The sequence below is a fragment of the Aquarana catesbeiana genome, linkage group LG08, assembly GCF_042186555.1.
Source record: "Aquarana catesbeiana isolate 2022-GZ linkage group LG08, ASM4218655v1, whole genome shotgun sequence".
NCBI classification, from domain to species: Eukaryota; Metazoa; Chordata; class Amphibia; order Anura; family Ranidae; genus Aquarana; species Aquarana catesbeiana.
In genome coordinates, this window is record NC_133331.1 from 57,618,426 (window position 1) to 57,640,890 (window position 22,465).

General features: G+C 43.5%; 1 long non-coding RNA gene across 1 annotated transcript in view; it reads right to left on the bottom strand.

Moving 5' to 3' along the window:
* Nucleotides 1-297: 297 nt before the first annotated feature.
* LOC141105254 (uncharacterized) overlaps nucleotides 298-22,465 on the bottom strand; it is a 381,772-nt gene continuing 359,604 nt past the window's right edge. The window contains exon 3 of the long non-coding RNA XR_012235546.1: nucleotides 298-2,289. This is a non-coding gene — a long non-coding RNA (uncharacterized lncRNA). The remainder of the gene's footprint in view (nucleotides 2,290-22,465) is intronic.

Below are 22,465 nucleotides of genomic sequence, written 5' to 3' on the forward strand. Positions count from 1 at the left end.
TCCCAGAAATTTATCAAGCCGGTCCACCACATGCCAAACCCTGGCACCAGGGAGACAGCAAACCATGCAATTGAGGCAATCCTAGCGACAAATGATTCTATCAGTCCTTCTGATTACAGAATCCCCTATTACCAGGCGTGACCTGAAGAAGGAGGCTGTTCCTCCGAAACATGTAGTCATAGCCACCACCCACCCGCCAGACGATTCACTCCCACCACTTCACTTCCCTTCTCAGCTGTGAGTGATGTCACGCAGCGCTGGTTGGTCCGGGCACATGCGCAGCTCCTTGTAACGCACAGCGGGACGCTGCAGCGAAGATTGGAATTGCATCCCATACCGCTCATCGGGTCCTGGAGCCCATCCAGTCATACAGGCCGGGAGAGGAGGCTAACTGTTGGTGTACATGTGAGAATCTTTCTCCGTTTGTGAGTGAAATACTTAGGGGGAGCAGTGTTTAACCACTTGCCGACTGCCCATCGATTGACGGGGCAGAATGGGACTCCTGTGCAAATCGACATAGCTGTACAGGCGCTTTAAGGAGTATAGGGGGTGCATGCGCGCCAGCCGCACCCCTAAGGAGCCGATGCAGGTGTGTGCGTAAACGCACAAATCCATGTTCTGTCAGGGGTGAGGAGACAGATTGTGTGTTCCTAGTATATAGGAACACCGATTGGTCTTCTCCCCAATTCAGTCCCATCCCCCCACAGTTAGAATACACACTGAGGGATCACATTTAACCCCTTGATCGCCCCCTAGTGTTAACCCCTTCCCTGCCAGTGACATTTACACAGTAATCAGTGCATTTTTATAGCACTGATCGCTGTATAAATGTCAATGGTCCCAAAAATGTGTCAAAAGTGTCCGATCTGTCCGCCGCAATGTCACAGTCCCGATAAAAATCACAGATCGCCGCCATTACTAGTAAAAAAAATAAAAAATAATAAAAATGCCATAAATCTATCCCCTATTTTGTAGACGCTATAACTTTTGCGCAAACCAATCAATAAATGCTTATTGCAATTTTTTTCACCAAAAATATGTAGAAGAATATATATCGGCCTAAACTGATGAAGAATTATTATTATTTTTTTTTTATGTGGGATATTTATTATAGCAAAAAGTTAAAAATATTGTTTTTTTTCAAAATTGGCGCTCTTCTTTTGTTTATAGCGCAAAAAGTAAAAACCGCAGAGGTGATCAAATACCACCAAAAGAAAGCTCTATTTGTGGGAAAAAAGGACAAAAATTTTGTTTGGATACAACGTCGCACGTCTGTGCAATTGTCAGTTAAAGCGACGCAGTGCCATATCGCAAAAAATGGCTTGGGCAGGTGGGGGGGGGTAAATCTTTCCGTGGCTGAAGTGGTTAATGTAAGGGTTAAATCTGCTTAGACTTGGACAATCAGTGGAATTCTTTCGGAGCTCCGGAAGCATCCAATGCAGACAAGAGAGTCGTTCAATGAATGCTTAATTTTAATGGTCAGGATTGTATCTTTATACTAATTATGGACAAAGAATATTGCACAACTTAAAGAGAAAGGAGGGAGGGAGGGAGGGAGGACAGAGTTCATCACATGACACATAATTCCTATACAAACATATAGCATCTCAGACATAGTCTAAACTAGTATTTTAGCTGATGGTTGATATTATCTAAAAACATAATTTAAACCATTTAATGCTGAGGTTCTGACTTTGTCTGAAGACATAACTTCAAAACCAGTTCTTACCAGGGCTTATCTATCCTGTGGTCATTGTGACAAACAAGACCCTAAAATAAAGATATTCCTCTGCCACCTATTTTAAAATTTTAGTTGTGTTAACTCTTTCTCCTCCTTCAGTTAAAAAGTGACAGAAAAAGGTGTTAAAAAGCTGCAAGGAAAGACCCCAAAAAGGCAAAAATGCAAACATGGCAATCACCAGCAGTCAAAAGCAAAACTGGTTTTCACTCTCCACTCAAAGTCAACACTCTTCAGCTTCCAACCAGCAAATCTAGATGAATGAGGATTGCTGAAAACAATCAGCGAGGACCTCATTTCCAGTCAACGAGTAAAAAATAAAATATTGAACCTTGATTATTCTCCTATTATTCTGCAATTTCTTTCAAATCTTTTTATAGGATGATTTCCATGAAGTCCATATGGCAGCTATTACCACTTTAAACTTATTTTGCATAATGTCTTCGATAATCTTCAGCATATGAGACATTAGATGTAAATTGGAAGTCCATATTTAGCTGCTTTCGTTCTTTTCATTACAAAACAAATTTCATGAACCCCGCAGAGGATCTCTACAATAAAAAAAAAAAGAGAAGTAAATGTCACCATTCTGTATTTGGCAATGACTAGCAAGTAAATAGTAGGTAAATTCTCTCGGTGGAGATTGAGGTCTAACAAACAGTTTAAGCACCATTCTGAGACATACAGGTATTCTTTGGGGTACCAAGATTTACAACATCAATTTAAAGAACAATGGGACTTTTATCAATCCAACAAAATACATCTATTAATATAATTTTCTCAGTATTCTCATTACAAAAAAAAAAAAACATGCTGACATTGATTACGCTGTATCATAACATGATACCTCTTATTTTTAACCTAACCATACCAGACCATTCGGGTCTGACATGGATTTTAAGGGGAGCCCCATGCCAAATTTGAAAAAAAAAACGGCCCCCCAAAATCCATGCCAGACCCTTATACGAGCTTGCAGCCCAGCATGCCAGGAAAGGGGGGGGCGCTTACCCCCCTTTCTGAACCATACCAGGCTAAATGCCCTCAACATGGGGGGGTTGCTTTGGGGCGGGGGGGTCGTTATTGACGATGGATCTACATCAGGGGAAAGCTAATAAATCATCGGTTGTTAAGGTCATAATGGCCAGCTTCCTGGCCCGCTTCTTAACAACCAGCTATTCTTCACACAGAATTCAAATTGGTTGATCATTTTTTGACCGATCCGAATTCGAATTGTTCCAAAAATGTGAAATGCGTTAGAAAATTAATAAACTAAACAAAACTAAATGAAACAAAACTAAACTAAATGAATTCTGAAACGAATCAACAAAAAAAAATGTGTAACATAATGTATCTATCCGAAATGAAACAAATGTTTGCGTTCTGCACATGTCTAGTACAAGCACAATAACTCCAGTAGGGGAGCCAATACTCCTTTGAGTAATAACCAGGATGGCTGTGAGGCCACAGGGATGCAGCAGGGGCACATACGCATTGGTGTTGATTTACTAAAGGCAAATATACTGTGAACTGCCAGTGCATTTGCTCTAGATCTTAGTAAAGGAGGATAAGCTCTGCTGATGTATATCATCCAATCACCTGCAAGCAACAATACTGTTTTGTTTTAAATTTTCGTTGCATGTGATTTTGTATTTCTTGTAAACTGAAGCTTTACCTCATTTACTAAGCTCTGACCCAACTGCACATGCAGTGCACAGTATATTTGCCTTTAGTAAATCAACTTCAAAGTCTGCACCATGCACTTGCAAAATGACAAGGGTCCAGAACTCTCCAATTTAGCAGGCCTGGATGTGTATAGGGGGGCAACAAGGGCCTAGTAACTACAAGGTAAAGTTAGCTGGAGTGTCCCCCAGGTGAGCAAACAGTCGAATTGACTTGGGTTAGCCACTATACCTACCAAAAGTGCACTATAGGCTAACAAATTGGTAGCCCTTAGAAAGGAGGAGAGCAGTTAGCTAAAGTAGGTCCCGCAGAACAAATAGGCCACAGGGGATACACCCTCAACTGTGTCTTAATAATACTGGAACTATATAACAAAATAGGGGTGCGGGGGCCCCGGGCAGTTTGCTCATTGACTTGGAGTTCATGGCAATTACACAAGTGCAATAACCTCCCTCTAAGGAAACCAATGCTCCTCTGAGTAATAACCAAGAAGGACATGAGACCACAGAGATGCAGTGGTGGCACCTATGCAGTGTCAGTCCCATGCATTTGCAAGATGGCAAGGATCTAGCACTCTCCAATTTAGTAGGCCTGGATGTGTATGGAGACGGTGGGGGGGGGGGGGGGGGGCCTATTAGTTATGCAAAAAAATTCCTGGGGCTGTCCTTAGGATGTTTTAGCAGTGAACCCCAAAGAACAAATAGGCCATAGGGGACAAGCCCTCAGCTGTGTTTTAGTAAAACTGGAACTATACAACTTTATAGGGGTGTGGGGTCCTCGGGCAGTGTGCGCATTGACTTGGAGCTCACAGTAACAGAACAGGCGCAAAATCTCTCTGTAGGGGAACCAATGCTCCTAAACGTAATTACCAAGATGGCTGTGAGACCAAAGGAATGAAGTAGAGGCACCCACATGTTGTGAGCCCCATGAACTTGCAAGATGTGTGGGTTCAGCATGTGGAGGAAAGTAGGAATGTTGATTGTTAAATATAAAAAATGTAAGATGTTACTATAAAAAAAAAAAAAATATATATATATATATATATATATATATATATATATATATATAAACTGTTCTGTAAAGGATTATTCTCACATTAGGCCAGGGGTCGGGAAAAATAGGCAGTTGAGATTTATTGCGCCCCATTAACTCAAGGCTGAGATGGGAGGGGGCTGTACTGTGCCGCGGTTGTGATGCTTTGCACACGGTTGCTTTGTGGTAGTACGGACTTTTCAGAGTTAAAATAAGCAATGACGAGGTGATATATTGCTCCCAGCCGCCTGTCAACCACCTTTCTAAAAAGTGTTGCACCGCAGAATGCTTTTCAGAGGGTTAGCAAGAGCTGCTAATGTCAAACAGCCCTAGACTGCAATACAACAGATTTTCCCCTGTGTTTCTTTTCTCTTTCCTCCATTCTCTTTATTCCTTACATCTCCAGCGGTGCAAATAAACATGAAAACAAATATTCACATAACATGAAGTTGTTATAACTTGTAAATTTATTAAAAATCTGTAAAACATTACAGCCCTCTGCATTGGTGCTACTATCTGCACCAGATCTATGTACATGGATGTATAAACCCCAACACCACTGAAGAGCAAAGAGGTATGTGCATACCAGCCCACCGGCCCTCATGTTAACTTTAATCCCTTGACACTGGCCACACACACATATATGCGGCTGCTAGAAGGGTGGGCCTTAACGCAGAGCGGTCGCATATGTATGGCCCTGTTAAAACAACTTACCGCACTGAAAGCGCGCTCCCAGCATGGTAGCCAGCGGGAGATTTCTGATCATGTGACCGCTGTGACAGACAATCATAGCGGTCACATGACTCGAATGCCCGCCTTCGCCATCCGGCTATTAGACCCCATAAAAGGGCCGGGAGGTGGTCGACGGGAAGAGGTTAAAACCAGTGGCGGCTGGTGCTCAAAATTTTTTGGGGGGGCGCAAACAAACTGAAAAATTTTGAAATAAAACCCCATCAATTGCAGCCTCACTGTACCAACAATCGCAGCCACTGTGCCATCAATCAAAGCCACTGTGCCCATCAATTGCCGCTAGTGTGCCATCAAATGCAGCCACTGTGCCATTAAACGCAGCCACCGTGCCATCAAACGCAGCCACTGTGCCATCAACCACAGCCACTGTGCCATAAAATGCAGCCACTGTGCCCAACAATTGCCGCAACTGTGCCAATCAAATGCAGCCACTGTGCCTCATAAAATGCAGCCACTGTGCCCTTCAATTGCCACCACTGTGCTCATCAATTCCTCCCACTGTGCCCATCAATTGCCCCCACTGTGCCCATCAATTGCTCCCACTGTGCCCATCAATTGCTCCCACTGTGCCCATCAATTGCCCCCACTGTGCCCATTAATTGCTGCTACTGTGCCCATCAATTGCTCCCACTGTGCCCATCAATTGCCCCCACTGTGCCCATCAATTGCCGCCACTGTGCCCATCAATTGCTCCCACTGTGCCCCATCAAACGCAGCCACTGTGCCATATCAAATGCTGCCCCCTGCCGTCTGTATTTACCTGTCTCGGTGGGACAGCTCCTCGATGTCTTCTCCCGTCCTCTCCACCCATCCTCTGCTACGCCTGGCGTTCAATCGCAGCACCTGTCGTTTCAGCCAAGCAGGTGATGGGAAACAGATCCGAGCACCTGATTGGCAGAAAGACGGTTTAGTGTTAGGAAAGTGAATATTCATTCACTTTCCTAACACAGCTGAGTGACCTGCGAGAGCCCAGCATGGCACTCGCAGGTCACCTTTTTTGACGCCTATTAGAGTCTATGGCTCTAATCGGGTGCTTCAAAACCACCCCCTGCCGCTGTAATTCAGGCGCCCTGTGCCTGAAAAGGGGCTGGGTGCCTGAATAGGGGGTGGCAGCGGCAGACATAGATAGATTCATGCAATGCATCTATTGGTGCTTGAGGGGGGTGGCAGGAGAGAGGGGGCGGCGCCCGTGCGTCCTTAATGCACGGGCCGCCATTGGTTAAAACTTTTCACTCACAGTACAATGGGATTGTACCATCTCATTTAGATCTACCATAAACTATGTAATGCAATGGCCTGCCTGAATTGATAGAGGTTAATTGGATAGATAAGAAAGGGCCTCATATTGCATGGTTTTGGTAAATCTAAAGTTGATAAAGACTGTACAGTCATATTGTAATTTGGATGCTGACCCTTATTAACAAACAGCAATCCTCACCTCACCGCGCTGGCACACTATGATCTGTATGTGCTAAGGTCCCTCAGGTAAGTTGATTATTTATTCATTTTTTGGACAGATTGCAATTTGTGTAGTGCCCCTGCCCTGGCCAGGCTACATTTTGTATATGACTTTGCTGTATCCAGCTGAGCTGCAATTTTTTTATTGTGCACTGGTGTGCAGTCATGTGGGAACATGAAGGGGCCATCCCCAAACTGTTCCTACAGAGTTGAAATCATGAAATTGTCCAAAATGTCTTGGTATGCTGATGCCTTAAGAGTTCCCTTCACTGGAACTAAGGGGCCAAGCCCAACCCCTGAAAAACAACCCCACATCATAATCCTCCCTCCACCAAATGATTTGGACCAGTGCACACAGCAAGGTCTATAAAGACATGGATGAGCGAGTTTGGGGTGGAGGAACTTGACTTATATTAACCTTCCAATCAATTTAGAAACTCAGTGTATATATAAATCCATCCAATTGGTTACTTGGACTAAATGTGAATGTGCTTAGGTCATTAACACTAAAAACAATACACTGTAAAATAATGCCCAGAAAATACCTAAAATCCCAAATGCCATCTGTGATACTTTAGTCCAAGTAACCAATTGGATGGATTTATATATACACTGAGTTTCTAAATTGATTGGAAGGTTAATATTAGCGCAACACATTATTTTTCACTACTTTTGTTTTAGGTGTCTGAACATTTTTAAGTTTTGCAGCTTTTATTATTTTGTTTTTCTTCCAAGTCAAAACATTTGCACAGGGACACAACTCATCCCGTTAATTAAGTGTTTCATTTATTTTCATTTCAGCGCTTTAGTATTTTTTGAATTTTTGCACGTATATATCAGGAACTTGACTTGCCTGCACAGAGTCCTGACCTCAACACCTTTGAGATGAATTAGAGTGGAGACTGCGAGCCAGGCCTTCTCGTCCAACATCAGTCCCTGACCTCACAAATACGCTTCTGGAAAAATGGTCAAACATCCTCATAGACACACTCCTAAAATAAGTGAACAGCCTTCCCAGAAGAATTGAAGCTGTTATAGCTGCAGAGGGTGGGCCAACTCAATATTGAACCCTATGGATTAAGACTGGGATGCCATTAAAGTTGATGTGCGTGTAAAGGCAAGCATCCTGATACTTTTGACAATATAGTGTATGTATCAGTGAGGTGTGTTGCATGCACTGCTATTAACCCCACTACACCCTCTGCTGGACCTGGGGGGGGGAGCGTAGTTTGGCATCTTTGCCCCGGGCACTGGATGACCTTGTCCCAGCACTGGTGGTAGTAAAGGGGTTAAAGGAAAATTGGTTGGAATTCTTATGGCTTCTTTTCTTCTTAAACATCAATAATATTGTTACAAAGTATCATATCAAGTATTATGTCTTTTAGAAAATATTATACTGTGTGTGCTCCTGCCCTATACTGTAATACCGGAGAGGTCGTAGCTTGACGTCCCTTGGATAATAATTCTACATATACAAAGACTTTACTGGAAAAAAAAACTGATTTTGTCACCTGTCGATCACTATCCCCTGCGGGTGGAACGGCGCGCCTTGGCTCAGCGAGGAGGTCAGCGTATTCCAGTCGATTGGCTACTTATCAATGTCGGCGGAATTCAATTATATGAGATCCGAGCCTCCCGAGCAGCACCGGGTGTTATATATTCCAGCTTTTCATTTCTCCCCGGGGTTTGTCTACTGTCACTTTTATGAACATTGTGACAAGCCAGGGCACGAGGACAAATCAGTCAGCGTTATAATTACCGCTTCTGTCACGGGCCCCGGCTCAGCTCTGGTAATTCATATTGTCTGACTTGGGAATGCGAGCACAGTGCAGCTCCTGGATGCAAAAGGGAGATTTATAGACACACAGACCTGGTCAGGAGCTTAGTGCATACCGCAATACATAGGGGGATTTATTCCTGGATATTTTTTTTTTTTTTCTTCAATTTTTAGTATTTTTATGCTTTTTCAGCATTTTCCACTTTAACCACTTCAATACTGGACACTTCACCCCATTTCTGCCCAGGCCAATTTTCAGGTTTCAGCACTGTCACATTGTTTTTTAGAATAGATAAAGATAGAAAGAACGTTCTTTTGTTGGTATTTATTCACCGCTGGGTTTTTTACTTTTTGCTATACAGTATAAATAAAAAAGAACTGAATATTTTGGGGAAAAAAAATTGTTTTTTTTAGTTTCTGTTATAAAATTTTGCAAATAAATAATCTTTCTTCAAAAACTTAGGCCAAAATATATTCTACTACATTTCTTTGGTAAAAATTACCAAAATCAGTGTATATTATTTAGTCCGTGTATATATACGGTATATATATTTGAAAATTGTTCAGTCCTGATATACTGACTAATTTCTTGAGGCCCTAAAATGCCAAGACAGTGCAAATACCCCCCAAATGACCCCTTTTTGGAAAGTAGACAATCTAAGGTATTTAGTAGGGATCAGCCGAACACCCCCTGGTTCGGTTCACAGCAGAACATGCGAACAGGCAAAAAAATTGTGCGAACACAGTTAAAGTCTATGGGACACGAACATAAAAAAACAAAAGTGCTAATTTTAAAAGCTTATATGCAAGTTATTGCAATAAAAAATGTTTGGGGACCCGGGATCTGCCCCAGGGGACATGTATCAATATACACCCATTTTTTCAGGAGCAGTGATCTTAATAATGCTTTGAGTAAAACAATAAAAATGAAATATTCCTTTAAATATTGTGCCTGGGGGGGGTCCCCTTAGTCTGCCTGTAAAGTAGCGCATTTTCCCATGTTTATAACAGTACTACAGCAAAATTACATTTCTAAAAGAAAAAATGTAATTTAAAATTGCTTGCAGCTGTAATGTATTGTTGGATCCTGGCAATATAGATAAAAATCATTGAAAAAAAACGGCGTGGGTTCACCCCCCCCCCAGGCCATACCAGGCCCTTCGGGTCTGGTATGAATAATAAGGGGAATCCCGCACCAAATTTTTTTTAAAAAATGGCGTGGTAGCCCCCCCAAAATCTATACCAAGCCTTTCAGGTCTGGTATGGATATTAAGGGAAACCCTGTGCTAAAATTTCAAAAAATGGTGCGGGGATCTCTGCCAAAATCCATACCAGGCCCTCCAGGTATGGTATGGATTTTAAGGGGAACCCTGTGGCAAAATAAAAAAAATGGCATGGGGGTCCACCCAAAATCCATACCAGACCCTTATCCGAGCATGCAACCTGGCAGGCCGCAGGAAAAGGGGGGATGAAAAGGGGGGATGAGAGCGCACCCCCCCTCCTGAACCATACCAGGTCACATGCCCTCAACATGGGGAGGATGCTTTGGGGTTCCCCTCAAAACAGCTTGTCCCCATGTTGATGGTGACAAGGGCCTCATCCCCACAACCCTTGACCAGTGGTTGTGGGGGTCTGCGGATGGGGGGCTTATCGGAATCTGGAAGCCCCCTTTAATAAGGATGGCCCCCAGATCCTGTCCCCCCTATGTGAATCGGTATCGGGCACATTGTACCCCTATTCATTCACCAAAAAAAGTGTAAAAAAAGTAAAAATTACAGTAACAGTTTTTGACAATTCCTTTATTTAAAAAGAAAAAGTGTCCCACGATGTCCATCCATCTTCAATTACAGCGCTGATGGACCGAAATAAAATTGGAAAAACTCCACCTCGACAGGTGACCTGCCCCCTTCTGGCGTCATGTGACATCAAATAGGGGCGGGGTCAACTGTTTATGTCACTGGGTGGCCCCACCCTTGGCTATATAAGAGCTGTCATCGTGAAAAGGCTGCATCGAGGCAGTTTTTCCGTTTTTTTTTTTCACGGAACACTCAGCGCTGTGATTAAAGATGGATTTACATCACTGGACACTTTGTTTTTTTTAAATAAAGGAATTGTCCGAAACTATGTCCTGTCATTTTTACTCTTTTTTACACTTTTTTGTGAATGAGTAGGGGTACAATGTACTCCCTACCCATTCACATAGGGGGGTGGGATCTGGGGGCCCCCTTGTTAAAGAGGCTTCCAGATTCTGATAAGCCCCCTGCCCACAAACCCCCACAACCACCAGGCAAGTGTTGTGGGGATGAGGCCCTTGTCCCTATTTACATGTGGACAAGGTGTTTTGGAGGACCCCAAAGCACCCTCCCCATGTTGAGGGCATGTGGCCTGGTACGATTCAGGAGGGGGGGGCTCTCTTGCCCCCCCCCCTTTTCCTGCGTGCTCTGATAAGGGTCTGGTATGGGTTTTGGCACGCTATTTTTTTTTTTACATTTTGGCACGGGGTTCCCCTTAATATCCATACCAGACCTGAAGGGCCTGGTAATGGACTGGGGGGGGGGGGAGGGCGGACGCCGTTTTTTACAATGATTTTTATCTATAATGCCAGGATCCAACAATACATTACAGCCGCGAGCAGTTTTATATAAAAAAATGTTCCTTTAGAAATGTCATTTTGCGGCTCTCATTCATTACAGTATGTACGGTCCCTATGTAAGTAAGCATCCTGCCTTTGGCCAATCATGGCTCTCAGAGCAGAGCGTGCTGTGATTGGCCAAAGCATGCAGGTCAGGGGCATACTTTGGCCAATCAGCAGCCATCAATGCACTGCGATCCCGCAGTGCATTATGGGGCATTCCACAGGCGCTCGAATAATGTTTGGAATTCGGGGAACACCTGATGTTAAAATCAAACTTACGTTCGACTTGAACTGTGGGCTCTAGTATTTGGTAAGAGGCATGGTGAGTTTTTTTGAAGTGGTAATTTTTTTGTCACAATTTTTTTTTAAAATAAAGAAATGGAATAAAAACATTTTTTTCACAATTTTCTTTTTTTTTTTTTTTACATACTGTCATCAGTGCAGTAGAACATCACCATATGACTGGTGTGGGAGTGATCAAGGACAGACTGGTGACAATATGTACATTTTTTAAATGTTTAATTTCTTTTGAATTGAATGGTCCTGTTCCATGTGATCACTGTTACCAATCACATAGATCCCAATAGTACACAATGAATGGCTATGAATGACAAGCATTCTGTGCTACTGACATGTGGTCATTGTGACTGGTCACAGCAATCACATAGTACCAGGGCCAACCTGGTACAATGATCTGTCTTCTGCTGGACACACAGATGGTGCCGCTGCGCGTCTCTTAAGGCGCGCATGAGGCACGCAAGTGAAAGGACATCATGGGATATTGGTACTTCTGCCCAGCTCTATTATTATAATGGGGTGGACAGGAGGTGGTTAAAAAAGATAAGATGTCCACTGGACACACAGATTGTGTCGACGCGCATCTCTTTAGAGGCGTATGAGGCGTGCGAGTGGAAGGACATCATGGGATATTAGCACTCCCGCTTAAAACTCCCGATTAAACAGGTGCACAATTTAAAGGGAATGTATGAGACCTATAAAGGACTTAAAGAATAAAAAAAGTTACATAGTTACATAGTTACATAGTAGGTGAGGTTGAAAAAAGACACAAGTCCATCAAGTCCAACCTATGTGTGTGATTATGTGTCAGTATTACATTACATATCCCTGTATATTGCGGTCATTCAGGTGATTATCTAATAGTTTCTTGAAGCTATCAATGCTCCCCGCTGAGACCACCGCCTGTGGAAGGGAATTTCACATCCTTGCCGCTCTTACAGTAAAGAACTCTCTACGTAGTTTAAGGTTAAACCTCTTTTCTTCTAATTGTAATGAGTGGCCACGAGTCTTATTAAACTCTCTTCTGCGAAAAAGTTTTATCCCTATTGTGGGGTCACCAGTACAGTATTTGTAAATTGAAATCATATCCCCTCTCAAGCGTCTCTTCTCCAGAGAGAATAAGTTCAGTGCTCGCAACCTTTCCTCATAACTAAGATCCTCCAGACCCTTTATTAGCTTTGTTGCCCTTCTTTGTACTCGCTCCATTTCCAGTACGTCCCTCCTGAGGACTGGTGCCCAGAACTGGACAGCATACTCCAGGTGCGGGCGGACCAGAGTCTTGTAGAGCGGGAGAATTATTGTTTTATCTCTGCAGTTGATCCCCCTTTTAATGCATGCCAATATTCTGTTTGCTTTATTAGCAGCAGCTTGGCATTGCATGCCATTGCTGAGCCTATCATCCACTAGGACCCCCAGGTCCTTTTCCATCCTAGATTCCCCCAGAGGTTCTCCCCCCAGTGTATAGATTGCATTCATATTTTTGCCACCCAAATGCATTATTTTACATTTTTCTACATTGAACCTCATTTGCCATGTAGTCGCCCACCCCATTAATTTGTTCAGGTCTTTTTGCAAGATTTCCACATCCTGCGGAGAAGTTATTGCCCTGCTTAGCTTAGTATCGTCTGCAAATACAGAGATTGAACTGTTTATCCCATCCTCCAGGTCGTTTATGAACAAATTAAATAGGATTGGTCCCAGCACAGAACCCTGGGGAACCCCACTACCCACCCCTGACCATTCTGAGTACTCCCCATTTATCACCACCCTCTGAACACGCCCTTGTAGCCAGTTTTCAATCCATGTACTCACCCTATGGTCCATGCCAACGCACCTTATTTTGTACAGTAAACGTTTATGGGGAACTGTGTCAAATGCTTTTGCAAAATCCAGATACACCACGTCTACGGGCTTTCCTTTATCTAGATGGCAACTCACCTCCTCATAGAAGGTTAATAGATTGGTTTGGCAAGAACGATTCTTCATGAATCCATGCTGACTACTGCTAATGATATCATTCTTATTACTAAAATCTTGTATATAGTCCCTTATCATCCCCTCCAAGAGTTTACATACTATTGATGTTAGGCTAACTGGTCTGTAATTCCCAGGGATGTTTTTTGGGCCCTTTTTAAATATTGGTGCTACATTGGCTTTTCTCCAATCAGCTGGTACCATTCCAGTCAATAGACTGTCTGTAAAAATTAGGAACAACGGTCTGGCAATCACCTGACTGAGTTCCCTAAGTACCCTCGGATGCAAGCCATCTGGTCCCGGTGATTTATTAATGTTAAGTTTCTCAAGTCTAATTTTAATTCCGTCCTCTGTTAACCATGTAGGTGCTTCCTGTGTTGTGCCATGAGGATAAACACTGCAGTTTTGGTTACTGAAGCCCCCCGATTCACTCGTGAAGACTGAGGAGAAGAATAAATTCAATACCTTTGCCATCTCCCCATCCTTTGTAACCAGATGTCCTTCCTCATTCTTTATGGGGCCAATATGGTCTGTCCTCCCTTTTTTACTGTTTACATACTTAAAGAATTTCTTGGGATTTTTTTCGCTCTCCTCCGCTATGTGTCTTTCATGTTCTATCTTAGCCATCCTAATTGCACCCTTACATTTCTTATTGCATTCTTTATAAATTCTGAATGCTGTGGATGATCCCTCAACCTTGTATTTTTTGAAGGCCTTCTCCTTTGCTTTTATATGCATTTTTACATTGGAGTTAAGCCATCCAGGATGTTTGTTCGCTCTTTTAAATTTATTACCCAATGGGATACATTGGCTAATGCCCTTATTTAATATGCTCTTAAAGCAAGCCCATCTCTCCTCCGTATTCTTTGTTCCTAATATTTTATCCCAATTTATGCCTTTTAGCAAGGTTTGTAGTTTAGGGAAGTTGGCTCTTTTGAAATTCAGTGTCTTTGTGTTCCCTTCATGTCTCCTATTTGTGTGATTTATACTGAAACTAATTGACCTGTGATCGCTGTTACCTAAATTGCCCCGTATTTCCACATCTGTTATCAGGTCTGTATTGTTGGTAATCAGTAGATCTAGTAATGTTTTATTTCTAGTTGGTGCGTCTACCATCTGACCCATAAAATTGTCCTGCAAGACACTAAGGAACTGGCGAGCCTTAAATGAATGCGCAGTTCCCTCCGCCCAGTCTATGTCTGGATAATTAAAATCCCCCATTATGATAACACTTCCCATCCTTGCTGCTAATCCAATTTGTGATAGGAGATCCGTCTCCACTTCCTCCCTCAGGTTAGGGGGCCTATAGCATACTCCCAGTATTATTTTCCCCTTAGCTTCATCCCTTTGGAGCTCTACCCATAAAGATTCCACCTCCTCCCTAGCCCCCTCAGTGATGTCATCTCTCACATTCACTTGTACATTATTCTTGATATATAGGCATACCCCTCCCCCTTTTTTACCCTCTCTATCCTTGCGGTATAGGGTATACCCTTGAATGTTTGCCAGCCAATCATGAGAGCTGTTGAACCAGGTCTCTGAAATTCCCACAAAATCCAAATCCTCCTTGTACAACAGTATCTCTAGTTCACCCATCTTGTCCGCCAGGCTCCTGGCATTGGTGAACATGCCACATAGTTTAGACCGGTCGCATATTGTCCTCGTATTGGGTGTTTCAAGATTGCAACTTGGACTTGCTACTATACTCACCTTGTGTTTTTGTGCTTTGGTTAACCTACCACTAATGCCCCCAATACTACCCTCTGGAATATCTTCCGCGCTGGCTATCACTGTCTCTGGACCCTCCCCCCCATCGCCTAGTTTAAAAACCCCTCTAACTTTTTGGCCATCTTCATTCCCAGCAGATCTGCACCCTCCTCATTTAGGTGCAGTCCGTCCCTTCTATAGTACCGGTTACCGACTGAGAAGTCGGCCCAGTCCTCCAGGAACCCAAACCCCTCCTTACTACACCAGCTCTTCAGCCACTTGTTTACTTCCCTAATCTCCCTCTGCCTCTCTGGTGTGGCTCGATGTACCGGTAGTATTCCTGAGAACACTACCTTGGAGGTCCTTTTCCTCAATTTAGCTCCTAAGTCCCTAAAATCGTTCTTTAGGACACTCCATCTGCCTCTGACTTTGTCATTGGTGCCAACGTGCACCATGACAGCCGGGTCTTCCCCAGCCCCTCCCAGTAATCTGTCCACAAGATCCGTGATGTGCCAAACCCGAGCGCCCGGTAGACAACATACTGTTTGGCGCTTCAGGTCTTGGTTACAGATTGCCCTCTCTGTCCTTCTAAGAATTGAGTCCCCTACCACCAGAATCTGTCTTTCCTTTCCCTTTGCTGCCCCCCCACTCTCACTGGAGGAGTTCTTCCCCTGGCAGCTAGGAGAGTCCCTCATCTCCAGCAGTGCTGGTCCCTGACTGGTTACACCAATGTCACTCAATGGAGCGTACTTATTGGGATGCTCCAGTCCTGGATCGGCCTCCCTGGCACTTCCCCCTCTACCCCTCCTGACTGTCACCCATCTACTCTTTGCTAGTGCCTGCACCTCTTTGTCTCCACCCGCCTCTGTGCTGGCCCCTGCCGGCACCTGCCATGTACGTTCCTGGCTCTCCTTTAGTATGGAGGGACTTCTCAGTGCTGACAGTTGCTTCCCCAGATTCAGAACCTGGGCTTCCAGGGAAACAATGTGCTTACATTTTGCACAGCAGTATTCGCCCTCGATCGGATGATCAAGGAACGCATACATGCGGCAAGATGTACAAAGAGTCGCCATTATCCATTTATAAAAACTGGGTATGCAAATGTCTCAGCATTTGCACAACTTGTTGCTTGTGATCCCTGTACTGTGCATAACACTTATTTTTCTTATAATCATCAGCTCCATCTAGTGACCTTAATGCAGCATTTTCTTGACAGAAGTATCTCAAAAACATACTGCATTATGACCACTAGATGGCGCTGATGATCATTGAAAAGTAAACTGAAGGTAAGTAATGTCCCTTATGCTAATTTTTAAATGTATTTAATTAAATACACTTAGACATCAAAAAGCTGATATTTGGGATAATTAACCACTTCAATACGGGGCACTTATACAACTTCCTGCCCAGACCAATTTTCAGCTTTCAGTGATGTCGCAGCTTGAATGACAATTGCGCGGTCATACAACACTGTACCCAAACTAAATTTTTATCATTTTGTTCTAACAAATAGAGATTTCTTTTGGTGGTATTTGATCACCTCTGTGTTTTTTTGGGGTTTTTTTGCGAAACAAATAAAAAAGACAGAAAATTTTGAAAAAAATAAAAGTTTTGCTTTTGTTTCTGTTAAAAATTTTTGTAAATAAGTAAGTTTTCTCTTTCACTGATGGGCACTGATAAGGCGGTACTGACAGGCACTGATAAGGCGGCACCGATGAGGTGGTACCAATGAGCGGGCACTGACGATGGGCACTGATATGCAGCACTGATGGGCACTGGTAGGTGGCACTGATGGGTGGCACTGTTATGCAGCACTGATGGGTATTGATAGGCGGCACTGATGGGCCCTCATGGGTGGCACTGGTGGGCACTAATGGGCACTGAAAGGCTGAAAAGAGGGGTTCTTATAGGTGGCACTGATGGGCACTGATAGGTGGCACTGCTGGGCACTAATAGGCGGCACTGCTGGGCACTGATATGTGCACTGATGGGCACTGATACGTGGCACTGATAGGCATCCCTGGTGGCACTGGCAGTTGTAGGCATTGTGAGTGGGCACTGATTGGCAGCTGCCTGGGCATTGATTGGCAGCTGCCTGGGCACAGATTAGAATTTCCCTGGGGGTCTAGGGGGCATACCTGGTGGTCCAGTGTGGAAGGCTTCCCTGGTGGTCCTGGGTAGGATCCGAAGGGGGGACTGTGCTGAAAAACAATCATCACAGACCCCCCTGTCAGAAGAGCAGCCTATCTGCTCTCCTCTACTCACGTCTGTCAGATGCGAGTGAAGAGAAGCCGATCACCGGCTGTATCTATTTACATCGTGATCAGCAGTGATTGGACACGTCTGATCATGTGGTAAAGAGTCTCCGTCAGAGACTCTTTACCTAGATCGGTGTTGCGGGGTGTCAGACTGACACCCCGCAACAACGTTTGCCGCCATGTGCGCCCCCGGGGGCGCGCAGCGGCTCAATATCCTGAGGATGTCATATGACGCCCAGTCAGGATATTGAAACCACTTTGCCGCCATCATTCTGCTATATGGCGGGCGGAAATATTGTCCAAACGCAAGAGGCATGTGTATTCATACTTAAAGCCCAACTCTGGTTAGTTACTTTTGCAATGTGTCCTCTCTCCCGCCTCCCCCCCCCTTTACACTACAATGCTCATTAAGTCTAAGGGCAGGCTCCCTCTATCTGTGTGGCTGGTCCACCACAGCCTCCCCTGTAAACTGCTCCTGGCTGCGGTTACATTCCTGCCTCCACCATGTACAATACTAGACATGTGCATGACGAAAAAATGTGTTTCGTTTAGTTTTGATTCGTTAATCTAGTTATTTCGTTTAGTTAAATTAGGTTGATTCGTTCAGTTCACTTTTGGAATTTGGAATTCGGAATTTTCTTCAAATTTAAGTTTTTTTTTTTATTCTAATCGATCAAATCGATAAACTTTCAAATCGGACAAAACAAAAATGTTATATTGTTTTCGATTCGAATGCAGCAAAGTGAACAAACAAAAGAAAAATGTCATCAAATGATTACAATGACTCTTTAAATCATCTTTTGGCTTAACAAAAACAACATTATTTCGAAATGTTACTCTAATAACACACAGTCTTTGAATTCAGCAATATGTGTAGTGAGAATTCGACTGGAGTTCAATGTAAAATTCGATTCGAATTTCAGTTCTAATTTCGTTAATTATTCTGAGCATTCGGTAAAATTTGTTTATATTGTAATTCGAGTATTCAGATATCTCCAAATTGCAGAATAATGAAAAATTCTTCAGAATATTAATTCAGAATGAAACAAAGTGCACATGTCTATACAATACAGGGTTAGTAGCCCTACACAGTATGGGGTGACCCTGAAATTGGAGAGGAGAACTCCCCTGTGGTTGCCTGCAGGAGCTGGAGCAAGGTAAGTAATTCCGCCTCTTCTTCAATTCTATAGATTTAATAAGCATTTAATCCCACTGCAAGGTTTTTTTTGTTGTATGCGCAGTTGGGCTTTAAATCTCGGTGTGCTTTGTGTATTTCTTCCAGATCTGTACAGTAATCGAGTGTGAGACTTTTCCTGTAATAAAGACCGCTCACTGCTGCTCTCTCTCCTTGTGCAGGGTGACTGGTCTTGTCGCCACCCCCTCCTGTACTTACCTTTGCTGGGCGGGGGCGGGGTCCCTCCCACAGCTCTGCTCTCTGCACAAGTTATGTACAGCACAGTGATGATGTCACTGCTTCTTTTACAAAAGGTGATGTCTGAGTTTGCAAAGGCATGTGGTGCATAACAGATCGGACACTTTTGACACTTTTTTGGGACCATTGACATTTATACAGCGATCAGTGCCTTTAAAAAGGCACTGATTACTGTATAAATGACACTGACAGGGAAGGTGATAACACTAGAGGTGATCAAGGGGTTAAATGTGTTCCCTGGGAGGTGTTTCTAACTGTGGGGGGGGGGGGAGTGCTGACTGGAGGAGGAGAGAGATCGCTCTTCCTGATCACTAGGACTGGACTGGGACAAATATTTGGCCCTGGACTTCATCCAGACCGGCCCACTTTAATTTTTCAAACACGCACAAAAACAGTATGTAAACTACATGCAAAAAATAAATAAATAAGTAAAAACATTCCACTGTCTTTTTGTATAAAAATATACTCTAACTCCTCACTCACCTCTCTTATTATTTCACTTATTCTCTGTATTTTTCTCCTTCTTCTCACATCACTGCGTGAAGTGGGAGGGCTAAACTTACCGACCAGCCTGCAACCAACCAAATTATCCTGTCTAACAGTATGCGTTAAAAACAGGGGTTTAGTTTGTACACATTTGCAAATACATGTGTAAGCTGCAGAGCCCCATCAAGGCACCCCGGTGTTTTCTGTAGTCCTAAAGCCTCATACACACGATCGGATTTTCCGCAGACAAAGCATCAGACTTTTGTCCGAAGGGCGTGTGCCTGGATTTTGTCTTGCATACAAACGGTTAACAATTGTCGACTAACAAGCACGAAGATAAAGAGGAAATTCAATTGTCAGACTTCGTGTTAGCAGAAGTTTGGTGAGTGTTGATTCGCGCTTTTCATTTTGCGCTTTTCAGTTTGTTTCTGAACAGCCGTTCGTCAACCAGACATGCTGCGGAATTGGAGGAGATAACGTGTTATTTATTATTGGCCTTGGAGTTATTGCTTTGACCCAAGTCCAGTCCAGGAACAGGAGAAGGAGGAGTTCTTGGACCAAAAATTGGTTTCTTTATTAATCGTGACCAATTACATCATATGCCTTTGCTGTGGAAGCTCCAGGAGAATAATCCGGATGATTTTCAGAATTATCTCCGGATGACGGACCCCTGCTTTCACCAACTCTTGGCATTGTTGACCCCCTATATTAAGAAGCAGGACACATGCATGAGGCTTTTATTTTATTTTTTGGTTGAATAATGATTTGATTTGGTATATTTTCTATATTTTTGGATGCATAGAATGCACTTTTTGGTTAAGTTCTATTGGCAGATAGCATGTCTAATTTTATTTGTTTTCTTTTTTTAATGCACAATAAAAAAAATGTGGAGAATAATACTTGGCTATGTGTTTTACTTCAAATGACAGTTTGGCAGTAGGCAGTTACATTTAAAAAAATACAATGTAAAATTAACAAGGGACACCAACATAGTTGTATCTTTGATCTTAAAAACTACGGGATAATGGTGTGGTAACTTGCCCAAAAAAAAAACAAAAAAAACAAAACAAAACAAGCATAATAATATTATTATTGATATCACTAGAAAATAAAAACCTTTTAAAATACGTTTGGCAGAACTCCATCAGTATCACCAGCAAAGTAGCTTCATTATTATCCCATTAAAGAAGAAGAGAATGTGCGCTGCATTTTGACATTTCATCAGCTGCCACGTCACAAATGTTAATTCTCCATTACGAATGCTATTTTACAAGACCGAACTCTTCCTGGTCGTTCCTTGATTCCGAGCATGCGTGTTTGTGCTTTTGACTTTTGTGTGACGATTTCTGTACACACGATCGGAAAATCTGACAACAGACATTTGTCCGCGAAAAATTTAGAGCCTGCCGTCCAACATTTGTCCGCGGAAAATTTGACAACAAGTGTCCGATGGAGCGTACAAACGGTCGGATTTTCCGCCAACAGCCTGTCATCACACATTTCCTGTTGGAAAATTTGATCGTGTGTACGAGGCTTAACTCTAAATTATGAGCCTTCCAACCAATAATAGGTTTACACTACAGACAATCGACAAAGTACACACCACTCTGGGTGTCACTGCTTCAGCTCTGCCCCTCCGCTAAAGCCCGCTGTCGGCTGATGTCACTGAGCTGGTCCAGGCTCTGCAGGGATCATGACCAGTGGTTCAGGTGGCAATAAAACCATGGCTCAAATGCCTGCTTTTTTGCCCCCTTACTGCAAATGTAAATGAGCCCTTACATTGATTGGTGGCATATATATTTATCAGATTAGAAAAAAAAAACCTTTACGGTAACATGAGGAGGAAGAGGGAAAGGTCACTTTACTCATATTGAGATTTATTGTGATACAACATCAGCAATGTTATAGCTCATTCACACTAGTGGTTAGGGGGCTGTAAAACGCTATAGTTGAGCCACATATTTACCACCACCAACTGCTACCCTTTTAGCTGCAAAGGCAGCAGCTGGAGGTGTACACATGCTGTGGTCTTGATGCTTTTTGTCATGGCAGGAACCTGTGGCTTTTGGCAGATGCTACCACCCACTGAACACAACCCATTTAAGTGAATAGGGGTGCTCTGCAATGCACACAGTTGTGGGGTACTAGCGTGTGGTTCAAGGAGATAAAGCAGACAGGGAGGAGGTGATACAACATCTTCTCACCACCTGTCTAATGTTCTCTAAAGAGCAATCTAAATGTTGATTGCTCTTTAGAGGGCAAAACTAGTGTGAATGAGCCATAAGGGTTAAAGATGGAGCTAGCAGAGACAGGAAGGGACAGAACGCACAGACCTCATGGATTCTTTTCTCCCTATCACAGAAGTCTCTGTAATTAACATGATTTTTGCTGATATAAATCACTGTATGATGTCTGTGTGTTCTGTCCCTCTGATGCTGAAGATCTAACAGCCTGATAATTACAACATACATAACTTATAAGAGCTTGTCCTGTCCCCCTATGGAGAACACTGCCTGCACTAAACCACAAACCTATCACTGTCCAGGCTGCTTCACAACTTGTTTCTCCCCTCCATAAAATATACATTAAAAAAAGACTCACATAAGAGTTAGAAAGCTGAGGGGTTTGGCTTCTTTCTCTTCTTCTTCCTCTGGAGCTGCCTGAAATCAAAACAAGGCGGCAGGGGAAGTGGGAGGGGTTGTAGCATAGGCACAGCATGAATGGATAAGACTGAGCAAGTGATTCCAAAATCCCTCCCTCCCTATGCTGCACAGGGCACATGAATGAGATCTAGCCCTTCAGCTGACATGCTGTTTGCCAATCTCTGGACACACAAGGGCGGGCACGCCGCTGGTAGCAGGACACCTGGGCTACAACAGTAAATATCTCCCTGAGGTGGCTGCTAATGGGGGTGCTATGTGAAATTTTGGGGGAGCTAAAGCACACCCAAGCACCCACCTGGCACCGCCCCTGCTTATAGGCAGTACAGAGGTGCTGAACGGGCCCACTGAGCTATCGGCCAACCGGGAAACTCCCGGTTTCCAGTACATGCCTGCTAGGAACAGACAATCTCTCTCTACTCCCCTGACAGAACGGGGATCTGTTTGTTTACATTGACAGATCCCCGTCCTGGCTCTCTGTGGAGCAATCGTGGGTGGCCGGCGGACATCATGTCCGCCGGTCTCGCGCCCACTGTATCTATTACATGAACCAACATACAGCTATGGCGATTCGATAATAG